The sequence below is a fragment of the Mandrillus leucophaeus genome, unplaced genomic scaffold (genome assembly GCF_000951045.1).
Source record: "Mandrillus leucophaeus isolate KB7577 unplaced genomic scaffold, Mleu.le_1.0 Scaffold403, whole genome shotgun sequence".
NCBI lineage: Eukaryota > Metazoa > Chordata > Mammalia > Primates > Cercopithecidae > Mandrillus > Mandrillus leucophaeus.
The window spans coordinates 751,619-769,839 of NW_012104288.1; the positions used below are offsets into that span (position 1 = coordinate 751,619).

At 41.9% G+C, this 18,221-nt stretch overlaps 1 protein-coding gene across 1 annotated transcript in view; it reads right to left on the minus strand.

The window, feature by feature from the left end:
• The window catches only part of LOC105548228, a 123,574-nt gene that overhangs the window by 52,299 nt on the left and 53,054 nt on the right, over positions 1–18,221 (minus strand).

An 18,221-nucleotide genomic window follows, 5' to 3' on the forward strand; every position in this document is an offset into this window, starting at 1 on the left:
AAAGAAAGTTACTTAAATCACCTAAGCCTCCCTTTTGTCATCTGCAAAGTGGGGATAATAATGGTCACTACCTATCAGATATGGTAAGGGCCAAATGTCACATGTGCACCTGGCATGTCTCATGTGCTAATAAATGCTTGAAATGTGTTTCTGTCCTCTCACTTCTTAGGTCATTTTTAACTGTATGATTTGTATGTTGTGATAAGATCATTTACAAAACAGCTCACATCTCTTTGACGTTTCATATGTAACAGAAGCTCCAAGTTCTGCCCTGAGATAAGGTACTTTCTTGGCTTCCTATTGAGGAGTTTAGGGTATAACATGGCTTCAGGCCCTGAACCTTCTCTGTGGAACTGTGGGAAATGCCACAGGTGGGAGCCACTTACCTGCTGAGAACAAGGATGCCAAAGCCCCACCCTGCTTCCTTACCCTCCGGCCCTCTGGCCCTTTGGCCCAGGACTAGGTGCAGACCAGGAGAGTGACTGGCAGGGGGCAGTCCCAGTGGTGACAGTCGGTGTGACAAGGTGCCCAGCTTGGGGCAGGTAGGCATCAAGAACTGCATCCAGAATGACCAAGTACAGTAGACCAGAGATGGGCTGGTCCACTCCAGGTCTGGAAGGCCACCATGTAGATCAAGTAGAGGACACTTGTGCCCACAAGTAAACACCAAGATCCAGCAAGGAGGCTCCAAAATCCCTTCCCCAGAGCAGCCGAGTGTCGAGGTCTGAGCTGACTCAGAGCTTCAGGGAGCTTCACCCACTGCCAGGGACTGTTTCTATCCAGATATCTGCTTCTCCCCACCATCTCACAGGCCGACAATGCAGACTCCGAGAATGGGGATTTCCTTCCTTCCCCTTCTGCCTTGCAGGCCTCATGGAGCTGTAAACTTCTTGGAGAAAGAAATCACAGGCCAAGGCTGCAGACATCATTTCAACTAAGAGCTGTTCATACAAAAAGAACCTACAGGGCTCTGTCTGCAGTTCCTCTGCAGAAATGGAGGACCCTGGTGGGTGCCCTGGAGGCCCAGCCCTCTTCAACCTTTTCCTCTTGTCCCCTTCAACCTTCTCCATTTTTAAAAATCAATAGGGAAAAGACTAATGACCCGAAAGAAAAATGGGCCAGGCCATCAGCAGGCAGTTCACAAAAAGAGAAAGAGAGAGAGAGAGAGAGAGACCAAATTGGCTGCTAAATATTTTTAAAATTCTCTTCCTCTCAATTTAAAAAATCCAAAGTAAAGTAAGATTTCATTTTCCACTTGTCAGGCTGAGTAAAATAAAAAAGATATTTACTAATACATTGCATTGTTTATGATCAGGAAGAGCATAACACAATGTAAATAGCTATAATCTCTTCAGAGGGAAATTTCAAGGCTACATATTTTTCCTGTGTATACACTCTTACCTGTGAGCCAAGAAATACGCACAAAGAACCAGTTAAAGAAAGCATGATTCATAATGGGGTAGATTTATTTGTACTCATGTGACACTATCTCCAAGACACGATATTCAGTGAAAAAGAGTGGGTCAGAGCAGGGCATAAAATACCTCTGAAAGAAGATACAAGAACCAACAGGTCACGGTGGTTGCCTCCAGAGAGAGGGCTGGAGGGCTGGGCCGCTAGGGTGGAGCACAGACTTCCATTTCACTATACTCTTTTGGATTTGTTTTAAAACCATAGGTATGTATTTCTACTTTAATTAAAAATATACTACATTTTTAAAGAAAACCTTCTCCATTCTTTTCTATCCTGTCCTGTAAACTTCTTCCTTAGTCTCTTTTCTTCTCTCTCTCTCTTTTTTTTTTTTTTTGTTTGTTTTTGGAGACAGGGTCATCTTACTCTATCGCCCAGGCTAGAGTGCAGTGGCACAATTGTAGCTCACTGCAGCCTTGACCTCCTGGGTTCAAGCAATCCTCCCACCTCAAACTCCAGAGTAGCTAGGACTTCAGATGTGTGCCACCATGCCCAGATAATTTTTTAATTTTTTCATGGAGTCAAGGTCTCACTATTTAGTCCAATTTGGTCTCAAACTCCTGGTATCAAGCAATCGCTCCAGCCTTAGCTTCCTATAGTGCTGAGATTACAGGCATGAGCCACTGCATCTGGCCTCCCCTCCATTCTTTTTTTTTTTTGAGACAAGGTCTTGCTCTGTTGCCCAGGCTGGAGTACAGTGATGTGTGCAGCCTTGATCTCCTGGTCTCAAACAATCCTCTTGCCTCAGCCTCACAAGTAGCTGGGACTACAGGCGTCTACCACCACACCTGGCTGAATTTTTTTTTTTTTTTTTTTTTTTTTGTGGAGATGGGGTTTCAGCACATTGCCCAGGCTGGTCTTGAACTCCTGAGCTCAAGAGATCCACCCATCTCAGTCTCCCAAAGTGCTGGAATTATAGGCAGAAGCCACTGAACCTGGCCTCTACCTCTCATTCCTGACAGATTATCTTGCCTTCCACTAACATAGAAAATCAAAACATCCGTGAGAACATCTTCAACTCAGTGCACAGCCAAGACCATACTCTAACTGCACCACATCCATCCTTTCCACTTTATTTTCTTTTCCCAGTGCCTGGATGCCATCCCCAGTAGGACTTTGTCCCTCTTTGGTAAACCCTCACCCCCAATCTTTCTTCTGGATTTTTTCATTGATATTCAAATTCACCAGTCTCCCAGTTCCTAAACCACCTCTCAGCTGCTGCTCCTGGACCCTTTAGTCCCTTTTGTGGTTAATCTTCTCAAAAGAATTGTCTACATTGCCTATTACTTGCTCCTCTTCCTTTGCTCATTCTGCAGTCTGGCTTCTGACTCCATCCCCACCCATCTTATACCTCCAAAATCATGTGTGACCTCCATATTACTATTATAAAATCACTGGACACCTCTTCTTGAACACTCTCTTCCACTCCTATAACTAGCTTCGGTTACCACGTCTATATTTTTAGTGCAGATTCATCAGCTAACTTACTCACTCTACACTGGTCATCTGCTTTAGATGCCCCATAGACACATCAGCCTCAGTACCTGTGTTCTCTCTTTCAGTGAATGCTGCTGTCATCCAAGCCAGAGACTTAGGAGTCTTTCTCTCATCTTCCCCCTCCCCTGCTCTCTATAGCCAGCCTTCCAATTGTCATTTGAATCTGCCTTCTCAGCTACTATCCTAGTCCTTGCTACCAGTTTCTCTGTGTCATTACAACAGCTGATCTCTCTGCCTCCAGCCTTCCCCTCCCCCGTCAATTCTCTACACTCTTTGCTTTGACCCTTTCAATGGCTTCCCCTACCCTCAGGATAAATCCCATGTTCCTTGACATGGATACAAGACCCTGCATGACCTTGTCTTATTCACCAACCATCTTTTGCATTCTAAGATGCAGCCCTACTGCTTTCATTCTTTAAATACTCTATATTCTTCTATACTCTGAATCTTACAATGCACTGATCCTTCTGCCTAGAAAGCTCTTTTCTTTTTCTCTTCTCCTGGATAGTTTCTTCTCATTCTTCAGGTCTCAGCGTTCATCTCTCTTCCTCCAGAAACCCTGGTTTGATGAGCTTCACCCTGGGTTAGATGTTTCTCCCATAGCATCTTGTGCTTCCTCTTTCATAACTATTATTGTCCTGTAATGAATTGCTTCTTTACTTCTGATTCCTCCACAAGATTGAAGTTTAAAATGGAGCTTATGGCTGGGTGCTATGGCTCACGCCTGTAATCCCCAGCGCTTTGGGAGGCCAAGGTGGGCAGATCGCTTGAGCTCAGGAGTTCAAAACCAGTCTGGGGAACATGGAAAAAACCTGTCTCTACAAAGAATGCAAAAACGTTAGCCAAGGATGGTGGTGTGGGCCTGTAGTCCCAGCTACTTGGGAGGCTGAGGTGGGAGGATCACTTGAGCCTGGGAGGTGGAAGTTACAGTGAACCCAGATTGTGCCACTATACTCCAGCCTAGGCGGCAGAGACAGACCCTGTATTTAAAAAAGAAAAAAAAAAAAAAAAAGAAAGAAAAGAAAAAGGAGCATAGCCCTCCTCGTACATCACTCTGGCACATAGTAAATGCCAAATAATCACTGTATGAACTGATGAATGCACAACCAACCTCCATTTCACAGTGCATTTTAACAAAGAAACATACACAGAGCCTTGCTGCCTTTGTGGAATCACCAAGGGAAAATAGCTCAGCCAAAGGTACTCTACATAGTTAGAATTCTAATTCTGACTAACTTGTTAGGGTTCTCCCTCTGGTGATATATTGTAGAATTTAAAACATGTTTGCAATAATGCATGCCTTCATCTTCCTTTTAAAAACTGTGGGGGGGGCGATGTATGTGTGCATGTCCATGTGAGTGTGTCAGACAATGGGTTTGCCAAATAGGCCTTTGTAGTCCAGTAGTTTGAACTATTTGATTCCTAATAGAAATCTATGAGAAGATTGTTCTATAGCAAGTTTTCCAGAAAATTATCTCCAGGCAAGAATGTAGCAACTGGGTATTTTAAAATGTATTTTTGTAGCAACTATTGACAAAGTACAGCCTGTATTGCTTAAGAAATTTTAACATGTAGACACCTAAAGCGCATTGTTGAAATAAAATGATACATACATTCCAAGGGTCAAGGCTGACCAATGTCAGATTTAAGAATGTCGGTTGGTAGAAGTGGAGGAATTTGGAAACTAGAAAACATGGCTATTTGCTCAGGTTAATGCTGAAATGGGTAGAGGGAGAATCAATGAGCATGTGAATCCAAGCAATCCTCAGACAGAATTTGTAGCAATGCACCACAGTGAAAGTAAAACCTTTAGAAACTAAAAGAATTAAACATCAAGCTGAAAAAATAAATAAAGCAGGAACAAAATTGGCATAGGTCTGGTTTTTTAAAAGAAGAGAACCAAAGCAGGCAGTTCTTAGCTGATCTCCTGGAATTCCTAGTAAAAGAAAGAAAGAAAATAAGGGTGCCCACACTGGATTATCACATCTGTTTACGCTTCAGGCCCTGAGCTGCACCCCCACCTGGCTCTCCTTCCTTCCTCTCCTACCTGGCTCTCCCTCCCGCCTCCCCCACTTGGCTGTCCCTCTCCCCTGCCCCACTGCTGGTCTGGGTGTTGTCAGTTCTTCCCATTTAATATGGGTCTGTCCATGCCACCACCCTGGTGCAAGCCCCCACTGTCTGCTGCCCAGCCTGTGGGCAGGAAGGAGCCCCTGGGATGTAGTAACTAAGCTCCAGGCTCTAACCAGGGACCACCAGAATCACATCATGGTTCTAGCACTTACAAGCCAACCAGCGCTGGTCCAGCGACTCTGTGTCTTAATCCCCTTTTCGGTAACAGGAGAGGGATGATCGTCCCTGGCCCACAGGGCTGTGTGAGGACTGAAGGAGACGATGTGTATAAAGATCACAGAGCAGTACGTGGTCCACAGTAACATGCTCCGTACACACCAGCTACTGTTATTTCTTATTGTTTCCTTGCTCCCTTTCTTGCCTCCTTTCAATCCATTTTCCTGCAGTGATCACTTTCAAATAAACTCTGATCATGACACCTTCCTGCTGAAAACACTTGCAAAAGTTGCCCATGATTTTTAGGAACAGCCTAAATCCGTAAAAAGGCTTCCAGAACTGGAGGTAGCCTGGGCCTTACCTCCCTCTCCAGCCCCATCTTGCACCCTCTCTCCTTTGTTCTCAGAGTTCCAGATGCCTGGCCGTCTTTCAGTTCTTCAAACTAGAGGAGCTTCCCTCCACCTCAGGGCTTTACACAAGCTGCTTCCTCTGCCCAGAACGCCGACTCATCCTTCCCGTCTCGGTGTGAGCCTCATCACTTCCTCAGGGAGATCTTGCCCAGCCTCCCACACTAGGTCAAAGCAGGCTGTGACACCAATCATACTTCTCCTTCAATGGCATTCCTCAGGGTCGCCATCTAACACATTTGTGTGGTTACTAGATCAACACCACTCTCACTGCTACAGTGAAAACTCTGTGAAGGCAGGGAGCATGACTATTTTTTATTTATTCCAACCTTCAGAGCCTAGAGTAGTTCCTGAAATGCAACAAGGTAGGTGCTTAGTTAATACCTTTGAAATAAGGAAGGAGCTGGGTGAGGTGAGGTGGCTCACACCTGTTACCCCAGCACTTTGGAAGCCGTGGTGGGAGGATCATTTGAGGCCAGAAGTTTGAGACCAGCCTGGGCAATGTAGCAAGACTCCATCTCTACAAAGAATTTTATTTTTATTTATTTATTTTTGAGACAGGGTCTGGCTCTGTCGTCCAGACTGGAGTGCAGTGGCACAATCACAGCTCACTGTAGCCTCAACCTCCCAGGATCAAGCAAGCCTCCCACCTCAGTCTCCCAAGGAGGTAGGACTCTGAGTATGCACCACCACGCCCAGCTAATTTTTTTTATTATTTTTTGTAGGGACAAGGTGTCCCTATATTGCCCAGGCTAGTCTTGAACTCCTGGACTCAAGCGATCCTGTTGACTTAGCCTCCCAAAGTGCTGGGATTACAGGTGTAAGCCACTGCACCTGGCCTGCTCTAAAACATTTAAAAATTTCCTAGGCATGGTGGTGCATGTCTCTAGTCCTAGAGGATCGCTTGAGGCCAGGAGGTCGAGGCTGTACTGAGCTGTCATCGCACCACTGCACTCCAGCCTGGGTGACAGAGTGAGACCTTGTCTCAAAGAAAAGAAAAGACAAAGAAAAGATACAAGGGAGGGAAGAAAAGAAGGAGAGGGAAGAAAAATGCATGCTGGTACCCTTGCCTGTTCAGGAGGCCACACTGCCCTGAGGATTTCTGTCAGTCTCCAGGAACCATCTCATTCCATAAGCCTCATGTGCTTTTCTCACTTTCTACTGCCTTTGATTCATTAAGGTGTTGATTCTCAATTCAATTCCAGTGTTTGTTCTTAGGAAAAATGGTCCTTACATTGGCATGATGGTGTGACCTCTGAATGCATTTTATGGCTTTTTTTGTGTGTGTGTTTGTTTTGTACAGACATTTTGTGATTTCAAGAAAGGAAAAAGTGATAGGTATGAAATTGCAGGGAAAGAAAATTCCACCAACCCAAATCCAAAAGGGAATTCCTTGCCCAGCACAGCACAGCAGCTCACTCTCTGGTATTTCTGCCCCACACTGAGGAGAGACCCACAGGAGGAGCTCCAGCACAAGCCGATGGCAATGGAAGGAAAACAATAGGAGGAGAGAACAGCCTCCCACATCCACCATTTCAACCTCTCAGAGAAAGCACTGAAAGTGAAAGGAGCATGAATAAAAGAAGCCATTTCTCTGAACTAAAAGCAGAGGAGAGGGCTCTTCCCCCTGCTGCACATGAGTGAACAAAGATGGGCTCCAGAGGAACCAGAAGAGAAAGAATGCCAGCGCTGAGAGGAACTTTTTCCCTTAATCCAACTCCATTCTTGCATGAGGGAGGCAATGAAAGGCCAGAGAAGTGAAGGGATTTACAGAGGACACACAGAGGCGAGCTAGAGAAAAGGAAGTGGGGTTTATTGAGTGACTACTGCTTTCAGCTCCTCCCTGTAGTTTAGGTATTTTGCCCTGATTGAATCTTATGTAACTATATGAAGTAGATTTCATTACCACATTTTACAGAAAAAACAAACAAACATGGATACTCTAAAAGGCCCAGGACGAAGATATAAAGCTGTCCAATGGAAACACGCTGTGGCTGACACTGCAAAGAATCCCCACTTAGCCACATCCTTGGTCTTGTGCAAGCCAGAGCCCTGCACCTGAAGGCCCTTATCTGGAGGGCGACCGCAGACTCTGCCTTGCCTGAGTCAGACCTGGTTTACACCTGTTGTTCTCAGTAATAGCACCTCCTCTCTCAAAAGTGCCTTATTTGAGGTTGGATGTGGTGACTCACACCCGTAATCCCAGCACTTTGGGAGGCCAAAGTGGGAGGATCGCTTGAGCCCAGGAGTTTGAGACCAGCCTGCACAACTCAGTGAGACCTCATCTCTACTAAAAAAAAAATTTAAATGTAAAAGGTGCCCCATCTGGGATAACGATTTTTTTGTATGATCACCCTACTGTCTATAAAATGGGGATATGGGGATATTAATGTTACCTAGGTCATAGAGCAGTTGCCAGGACTCAATGAGATGTTGCACAGAAAATGCATGGCATCTAGTCAGTGCTCGATAAATGTTAGCTGTTATGATTATTATTAGGGTGGCATCTAGAGAGGGGGCAGCAAGGAGTGAAGCCCGGCTTCCCACTTGACATTCCCACCTTGGTCTCTGTGAATGATGCTCCCAGGAGCTGTGCAGTGCCAGCCTTTGTGGCTTCAGACTGACCCAGCATGGGCAGCACTAGCTACTCTAGATTAGAGACCATATGGGGGCACCACACTTGCCACTTCTACCTCTGCACCAATCAGATGCACCACCTGCTCCTTCTTCAGTTCCATTGTTGGGACTGAATCTTTTTTCTTTTACTGAAAAGTTTAGAGCCCAGATTTCTTAAAGAGGAAGAGTGTCAAGCAGAGAATCCTGCAGAGCATCCCTACCCCCAGCCCCAGCCCATGCTAATTAAGTAAGTGACTTAAGGAAGTTGCCTCCTCTTAGAAATTAAGAGGTGGATGTGAGTATTTTCCTCTGTCCTCCTTAAATGCTCTTGATTACAGTAATAAAAATGCTGAGCTCTATTGCCTCCTATTGGAGTGAAGGCTGCTGGAAACTCCTCATTCCCTGAAGATCCTAATTGTCGATGCTAGTGCATCTAAACAGGTGTTCTTTAGATTGCTTTTGCTAATGCCTTTTCACTGCAAAGATCAATTTAAATGTTGCTTTGAGCTAATTAGTTATTGCTTCTGTGTTCATCCAAATGTATATATTTGATTCTGTGTGCTGGATGTGGCATTACCCTCAAAGTCTCTAAGCCTATACAGGGTAGGTAATTTTTAACTTAGTTATTTGTCCTCTTCTATATTTTATACAAATATGCATATATTTCTTTTATTATTTAAAATGCCATCAGGTGTTGTGGCTCATGCTTGTAATCCTAACATTTTGGGAAGCTGAGGTGGGTGGATTGCTTGAGCCCAGGAGTTCGAGAGCAGCCTGGGCAACATGGCGAGACCACGTCTCTACCAAAAAGAATACAAAAATTAGCTGGGCATGGTGGTGCCCGCCTGTAGTGCCAGCTACTTGGGAGGCTGGGGTGGGAGGATCACTTGAGCCCAGGAGGTTAAGACTGCAGTAAGCCTAGACTGTGCCACTGCATTCCAGCCTGTGTGACAGAGCCAAACTCTGTCTCAAAAAAAAGAAAGAAAAAGAGAAAGAAAAAAAAAAGAAAAAAAGAAAAGGAAAACAAAATGAAATGCCTAGTTTAAACCTATATTAGAACGTCCAGCGTCATCTTTGGATGTCCTCTATCACTAAGCATGGTGTGTTATATAGAGTATGTGTTGAATGACTATATATGAAACAGATAAACTAATACCCTAACTTAAATGGCAAACAGATTAGATTTGTTGTCTCTAGGTGTTTTCGTTAGGGAATCCTTTAAATGTTGCCTAAACTTTCTGTGTCTATTCTGTTCTCTTTGCCTAGAATTTCCTCCATTTCATCTCTATTTGTGGAAATCTTGCCATTCATTCAAGATTCTCTTCAAATGCCAGTTTCTCCATGAAACCCAGCTTGCAGTCTTCAACCAGGTATCATGGAGTCATTCTTAGAACAAAGGATCTGGAAAGGGCCACGTCTAGTTTTCCAGATTCCACATTAATCCAGGTCTCTGTTACCTTATCTGGTGGGTGTGCGGAGAACGTGAACTGACTAAAATGAGACAGAGGGTATACTCTGCTGAACCAAGTATGTTACCTAACTGATAGAAAGTGCTTAATGAACGATAAGTTTATAGTTTTGAAGAAGGATGTTTAAAAAATAGGGTACACCTGAACCTATTAATAAAAGTAGTTTATGTGGCTCTTCGCATTACAGACATTTTGTACAGACATTTTGTGATTTCAAGAAAGGAAAAAGTGATAGGTATGAAATTGCAGGGAAAGAAAATTCCACCAACCCAAATCCAAAAGGGAATTCCTTGCCCAGCACAGCACAGCAGCTCACTCTCTGGTTTTTCTGCCCCACACTGAGGAGAGACCCACAGGAGGAGCCTGTTTTGGGGGAGCTTTAGAACCTAGAAATTGTTTGTTCGGACTCTCCTTTTAGAGTCTTAGGATCTTGTCTAAGGTCACCTGGCTGAGGAGCAGAGTCCAGCCAACAGGTCTCTTGAGTGCTGTTCCAGACATTTCTTCAGGCATAATTTAACATGTATCAGTTTATCCTTGAGTGTAAAGTACACTTCATGATTGAATGAGGGTAACTGGCTATTCATACTTCCCCACCCCCTTTCTTTTACTGCCTGTTTCTAAGCAGCAAAGTTGTGGTTCAGTGACTTCTGTCTGTATAATATGAAAACAGGGCACTCAGCCAATTTTGATGAGCTAACTATTTCCCTAAATTATCATGCCTAAGCAAAGGGCCCTCAACTCTGCTGTTCAACACTTATCATTGTATTTGGGGGATGAGTTGTACACAGGCATATCATCAGATAGCTGGGATATTCTATTTCAGGTTGTCAAGCAGTGAAAAATTGTCGTTCTTAGAAATGACTGGCAATCCCTCTGCCTCATTTCTGCTATATTGAGTTAGGTAAAGAAAAAAAAAAAAAGACTTCAGTCTTTTTACAGATTTCTTGCTGAAAACACATGACAGAACTGTACATTTTCACTACAAATTGATAGAAAAATGAGCACTTCCAAATGCCTGAAAAACTTGGCAAAGGTCCCAATTAACAGAATGTGGCTAACACCTCAAAAAATAAAGCAAAATAAATGTTGCAGTGGGCATGAATGTTGCTTCAAGTGCTGGGTTGTTGGCTGGTTGCCTGGGGAGAGTGGGGCCAGGGCTTGCCAGCTGGCTGAGCCACATGCCTATAAAGGATGCGGTCAGCTTACACCTTGGCAAACTACGATTTTGATGGAAATCTTAGAGGTCAGCAGACGTTCTCCCTAGTAAAGTTATGTTGGCTCAGGTCATTGTTTTTATTTGAGTGAAGAAAATATCTTGATGGCCATAATTCATAGGACCAAGTCATTACCCTGATCTAAACCAGAGTTCGTTACTGGATCTGAATAGGTAGATACACCCTAAAGAAGGCACAGGATGTAATTGAAGGTGGGACTTTCATCTAATCCCCAAGTTCAACCAGTCATGCCACTGAAGCACACCAACTGGCTGGTGAGCAAGCACATATCTGCCCAAAAGTCCCACTCAACAGCCATTGTTTTCAAACTCTGAGCTCCAAAGCTACCACTATCCTATTCTCTGATGCTCATTCATACTCTGCTTTGTGTAGTTGTTGTTTTGTTTCTTTTTCATAGATCTGAAGGCAGTATCTCCAAAATAGCCAGCTTAGTGCTTTTTAGTGAAGGAAAGAACTGCAGAGAGAGATTCTAGATTTCAGAGTCCATACTGAAAATTATAGCCATTAATATTTTTAATTGACAAAATACCCATCAGTCTCCCAATGCATTTGTTGTTGTTGTTTTTAAATGGTCTAAATTGATTCTAATATTTATTCTTCTAAATATTAGAATCAATATTGGTATGGAAAATAGCCAAAATAATACTGTGAATAAATTTAAAAGACAACTATAGATTGGAAAAACATTTGCAATACTGTGTATGTAACCAGCAAAGGGTCAATATCCTTACTACATAAAAGTGGACAAAGAAAATGATATAAGAACTTACAGAGGAAGAAATAACTATTTCACATGCAAAAGCATTTTCAACCTTACTAGTAATCAAAAACTACAAATGACAGCCAAATGCCTCTAACCTGTCATATAAGGAAAAATCAGAGTTGTCCTGAGTGGTTATTTGACACTTTGATACACTACCCATGACAATGCAAAATGATACCACCTTTTGGGGGAACAAATTGTCTTTCTCTCTCTTTCTCTCTCTCTCTCTCTCTCTGTATCTATCTATCTATATAGATTCAGGATCACTATATATATGTGTGTGTGTGTGTTTGTATATATATAGAGAGAGACTGTCATATAATACATATATATGACCTCTATGTGTGCAGATATATATATACTGCAGAATATATATATGTGTGTATATATATGTATGTGTGTGTGTATATATGTGTGTGTGTGTGTATATCTATATATATATTCCGCAGAAACCCATCCCAAGGGAACAATCAGATGAGTGTGTAATGGTTTATGTGCAAGCAAATTGGAAAGAGCCTAAATCTTGGCCAACAGAGGACTAATCAAATGAGGTAAACTACATCCATATTATCATGCAGCCATTGTATTTGTAAGAGTATGATCATTTTTTGGAAAAATGTACATATATACATATATATGTTTACATATTTTTATATATATACACATATACCTATGCACATATATGTTTACATCTTCATGATAGCTATGATTTATGCCCTCGAGAGTGGTTTTCATATGAATGGATTGATTGAACTTAGTTTTCTGATAATAAATATGAGGGTTTTGTTCAAACGTGCTTAATGTTTTTTAGAGACTGGTCTCGGTCTATTGCCCAGGCTAGAGCGCAGTGGTGCAATCACAGCTCACAGCAACCTGGAACTCCATGGCTCACACAATCCTCCCATCTCAGGCTCCTGAATAGATGGGAGCGTGTGCCACCATTCCTGACTAATTTTTGTTTTGTTTTGTTTTGGAGAGACAAGGGTCTCCCTATATTGCCTAGGCTGGTTTTGAATTCCTAGCCTCAGGCAATCCTCCTGCCTTGGCCTCCCAAACTCCTAGGATTATGAACGTGAGCCACCATGCCCAGCCCAAACATAGGTATAAAATTTTTAACCGTAAAGACTTAATGGAGCTGACGTATTTGGATATGAGGAATAGAACAGAGGACTTGAAAGAGAACTCTTATTGATGCTTACATGAATACTGCAATAATGAATGCATTGTTTTTTCTTTGCCAGATATCAGCCTAGTTAAGGTCTTTAGATTTAAATATTAGTCAGTTTGAGAAATGGATATACACATACTAATAAGGAAGCTGAATTAGATGAAAACTAACAAGTTTTCCATGCTTTAGACTGACTGCATTACAAGCATACACAAGTGACCCTTGACTGATTTACCCCTCAGTTGGATATTGAGAGATCATTAGAATTCTAGAACTGATTGTATAATTTCAGATATATGGAAGAGGGAAAACTGATGAAGTGAAGAATAGTAAGAGAGCAGGTTAAAAGGAAACTGTAAAGAAGTAAGAAAAAAATACTTTTTTAATGCTATAAAGTTAGTTGGTAGAGGATAGTTTAAAATTATTAAAGTTGAATATAGTAAATCAAATTACCATTAATATTTGTGAGCACGTGGTTGTGAAAAGATGGATGAAATGACTAGCTAACTGTCTTTTTAATAAGACTATTGGTAATAGAATCAGTTGTGGTTCATTATTAACTGCATTAACAGAAAATTAGCCTACATGAGCGCTTAAAAATATGAGGTTGTTTTAATAGACCGTGGTCCCTTATCAACACATGTAAAACTTAAAGGTTTATAAACCATTTCCCTTCCCAGAACTAAACTAGATTAGATGATCAATTAATGGCTAAAATGTTATTATATCTCTTTTTAATATTTCTTGTTAAAAACTTAAATATTCCTGATTCAACTTGTGCTTCTATTTGCCTAATATAATTTGGTCATAATTGGTTTCATTTTGATTGTCTTTACATTTGGGGTACTTATTATCTTTTCTCTCATCCACTGGGAATGCCAAGCACCAATTTTTGCTACTTAGCAAGTCAGTGAGGAGCTTCCCACTGAGTGCCTTAATTATTGTTAATTGAATATTGTAAATGATTTTTCAGGATAACCATCCTGGCAATTCACATAGCATTTTTCTCAGTTAGCAAAAGTTAAAGCACCAAGTGTCCCTTCTACCCCTTACCGTACAGTCATCAAAACCAGTATCAGCAGTAACCAGTTCCTGCACAAACGAGTCTTCTCTTTTCAAATGTCACATCATGTATATGCTTCATATGGCATTTAGAACATGGTGGCTGCTCAATGAATATTAAACGACAGCTGTCCTTTTATATAGAAGGAGTCGCAGTTCCAGTCTGAGAGGGAACATTCAATTTCACTTTCCAGAGCTCTCAGGGTTCATCTCATGTAGCATGGCATGCCTGGTACCCCAGGGTAGCACTCACCCATTGTCAGGCTCCAGGACCAAGCTTTCTAGAACTTTTTACTGCTCTATCATCAAAAGGAAGCAAAAAAGTAGTAAATAAAGAGCTTCAGAAGATCTGAGAGTACTGGAAATGCTACAGGCAAAAAACTGGAGTGACTGAGCCAGCCTTCTTAAGTACTTCTTGCCTTACAATACACAATAAAAAAGAAATGAGAAATGTATGATCTGCCTTTTCAGCTTTCCAACTATGTCTCCAACTTTGGAGGGGGCTGGGGGCTAAGGCTTCAGAGGAATGAAGTTGTGTTGGAGGTTGGTTTCAGCCACATAAAATTTTGCCTTCTTAATAATTTGTTTTCTGGCCCAGTCAATGAAATTTCAACCACTGCTATGAAATCAAGACCAGAAGAAGCCTTGAGACATAATTTAGCATCTTCTTCCCTATCAAGGCAGCCCACAGATGAACACAGAAAGAAGAGAATCTGTCTCTTTTGAGAGACAGACTTCCACAGGGTGGGCTTATAACCTCTTCTATAAATGACATTTTCTGCCTGGACTTTCCTCTTATATGTAGCCACTTGCTATTAAGTTTGACAGGTCTTAGATTTAGAAACAAATTCAAGGCCCACTGTCTTAGTCCCTTCCCACTGTTTTAACAATATACCTTAGACTAGATAATTTGTAAACAACAGAAATTTATGGCTCACAGTTCTAGAGGCTGGGAAGTCCAAGATCAAGGCACTAGCAGAGTCAGTATCTGGTGAGGGCTGCACTCTCTGCTTCAAAGATGGTTCCTCCTTGCTGCATCCTTATGTGGTGGAAGGGGAGAACAAGCTGCCTTAGTCCTCTTTTATAAGGGCACTAATCCCATTTATGAGGGCTCTGTCCTTATGGCCCAATCACCTCCTAAAGGCCTCACTGCTTAATACTGTTTCAATGGGGATCAGGTTTTAACATATGAATTTGGGGAGTGGTGGGGCATACAAACATTTAGACAATAGCACCTACTTTTAGCAATTTTCTAATGTTGAGTGTTATAGACTACTTGGTACTAATTTTGTCCCTGTGAAATAGGGACAAATTCTCTTTTTTTTCCCCATTTGCCTACATTTCTCAACTATTTGGTCCTTTTATATTGTACATAGTTGTGTAAGTCATCTCAAATCTTTTGTTGTAGAGATAGGTAAGAATTAATACATGATTGAATGAATAAAAAAATAAAACATGCCCTCAGGCTGCAGTTTAAGGGCATTTTTGCTGGTTCTGAAGGAAAGCTGGTCCTCATTAGTAATCAGAGCCTGCCTGTGCCTCAGCCCTTTCTGATGAGCAATGCTCTCACCACACCCTTTTGCCTCCCACCCATCATCTGCTTTGGTGAATTGGACTGGTGGTGGGCACCTGACCTAAGGGCCACCGTTGCATTGGCCAGACAATGGTCTAAAATGCAATCTGACTCCAGTAGGTGAACTGGGCCAATCAGAGTCATGCTCCTGAGAGCTTAAGTCCACCAAGAATATGCTAGGTTGTAGCACTGAGCTGAAACTGAAGGGTCTTGGTTGGAGAGGGGCCCAAGAGGCTATAATGAATGCCATGTGTAAGCTGGTTATGAGGGAGCAGAAGCCATGAGGAAGCCAAGAAACTGGTCAGAAAGGAGAGAAGGATGAGTCAGGGTGGCCCCAGAGAGAGATGGGAGAACAGCCAGACCCAGAGCTGCCATTGTTTCTGGAGGTTTCCATATCTGCCCAGTCCAGAGCTTCTCCTGGTAAATCTCCCATTTTTCCAAGGTGACCTGAGAGAGTCTATATTGTTTGCAGTCAGGAGTCTTGCTCTGTGTCAAAATATTTTCTTTTCTTCCTGTTTTCTCTCAATTATAAAGTTTTTACCTGCTCACTTAGGGCTTTTCTGTTTTTCCAATAAGATATAAAAATTATTGTCTCGTAGAATGATGTTTGGGAACAGAGGTTTAGTAGAAACCAAACAGAAAAGAATAATTATTCCCATCTACTTGTCTCCAAATAAATACTGGATTAAAAATTCTAAATATTTATGGAAGGAGATTCCCTAACTTTCTTCAATGTCTTGTTTAATCTTCTCACAAGTAGGAGAACTTATCTGCCCTGAGGCTGCACTGTCTAATATTTGCAGATACTGAGCTTTTCCCTCTCCTTTTCTACTTGCTTTGGGTAGAATATCTGGCTTTTGACTTCAGTGCAATTCTTGGGCAAGTGATTTCCTTCTCTGGGGCTCAGTGCCATAGACTGGAGACCTATTTGTCTGGGAGGAATGGGAGGGGACTATCAGCCTGTTTTAATATATTAGGTAGCTGAATTTTAAACTTTGCACATGGTCAAACTGACACCCAGTGCCAGAGAGATCCAGAATTTTTGGTCATTCCATCTCCTACAAGGGAAGACTGGTGACTAGCATGACGAAAATGTAGATCTCATGAGAGTTTTGCCATCATGACATGTCTTACATCACCATATTAGCCACTCTCTCTCATTTATTGGCGTTCACTTGAGCTTTTAGAAATATGTAAACATATAAACCCTTAGAAATATGTAACATTCCTACGTTTTCATTACTTTCACATTCTTTGGGCCTAGGATACCCACCTGCTACACAGAGTTCATAACTTTAAATAATTCATGAATTTGTCAGTGTCTAGTTTCTTTTGTAATCATCCTAATGACAAAATTCACTATACAGCAAATCAAATCAGCTGTGCATCATCCAATTTGATCATCAGCTGAAAATATCAGAACTTTTCCCTTTGAATATATGTGGATGCTGATGTTTCAAGAAATATAATTCAGAATCACTATGTGATATACTTGGACTATAGGTAATGCCTATTAATGGTGGCTAGATTTGCCAGCTCATTCTTAGCTTTATGAACAGTTAAGGCTTGCTCTGCTGAGGAGTTCGTGGTGTTAATATCTCACTTACTTTCCATAGGAGAACCCTAGTTGCTTAATGGTACTGGTGTATGGAAACATTCTGGATATTCATGCCTCTAAGTGTCCCATGGTGTTTTCATTCTTTTTAGCTGAAATATCCTCCCTTTTCTGTGCACCTTTCAAGACCCAGCTTACATCTCCCCTCCTTCCTGAATTCTTTTCTGACCTTTCCAGCCCCCCATGATCTCCAGTTCTTTCAAATTTCGACAGCCTTAGCCATCCATACCAGCTTACCTCTTTATGACAAGCTGCAGTGGATAGCTTCCTGCTGTTTAGCAGGTCATCCCCTCAGCCAAATCACATCCTTTGAAATGGGCAGAGACCATGGCCTTTACCATGGCTTTATACTCTACACACCTTGCATGACCACATTCATCTTGATTCGAAAAAATATTGTTTGGTTGATTCACTTCAATTCTATTTTCTTTGCACGTGGAAAAGCAATATGAGGCCCAGTCACCATCACTTCTGTAGGAAAAGCTAGAGGGGCCACAAACCTTTCAATAGTTCTGTAAAAGAACCCTTATTCACCCAGAAACTATATTGCAGTAGGGCAGCCTGGAGAGAGGGCAGGCAGACTCCCAATTCTTCCTAACCTTGCTTCATTAAGTCATTCTAAGGGAATGTCCAAATGCTCTGACACGTTCATATTCAAATGAAAGTATAAAACCCCCTCCAAAATAAAACCAAAATGATTTTTTTCCATTATCCTCTAGTGTGGCCAAGTGAGCACTGAACACAGTGAAATTGCCTAATATTGATACTGTGGTGTTGTTATCGCTCCTCTCCTTCCTAGCTCACAGGAGGAAATTGCAGTGACATTTAAAAAGTGCTCTATCATGATTTGAGTTGAATTATAACTAGAAGACCTTCTTATTCTCAATTTTTACATATTCGGAATGTCAAAGATGCAAAATTACTTTTACCATGCCGTTCAACGGCTCCATGATTTTTGACAATTAAGGTTACTGCGGCATTGCTTACAACCAGTAGGCTTGAGTTTGTAAAGCAAGCCCTATTAAGACTGGCTAATTTAAAAAAAAAAAAAAAAAAAAAA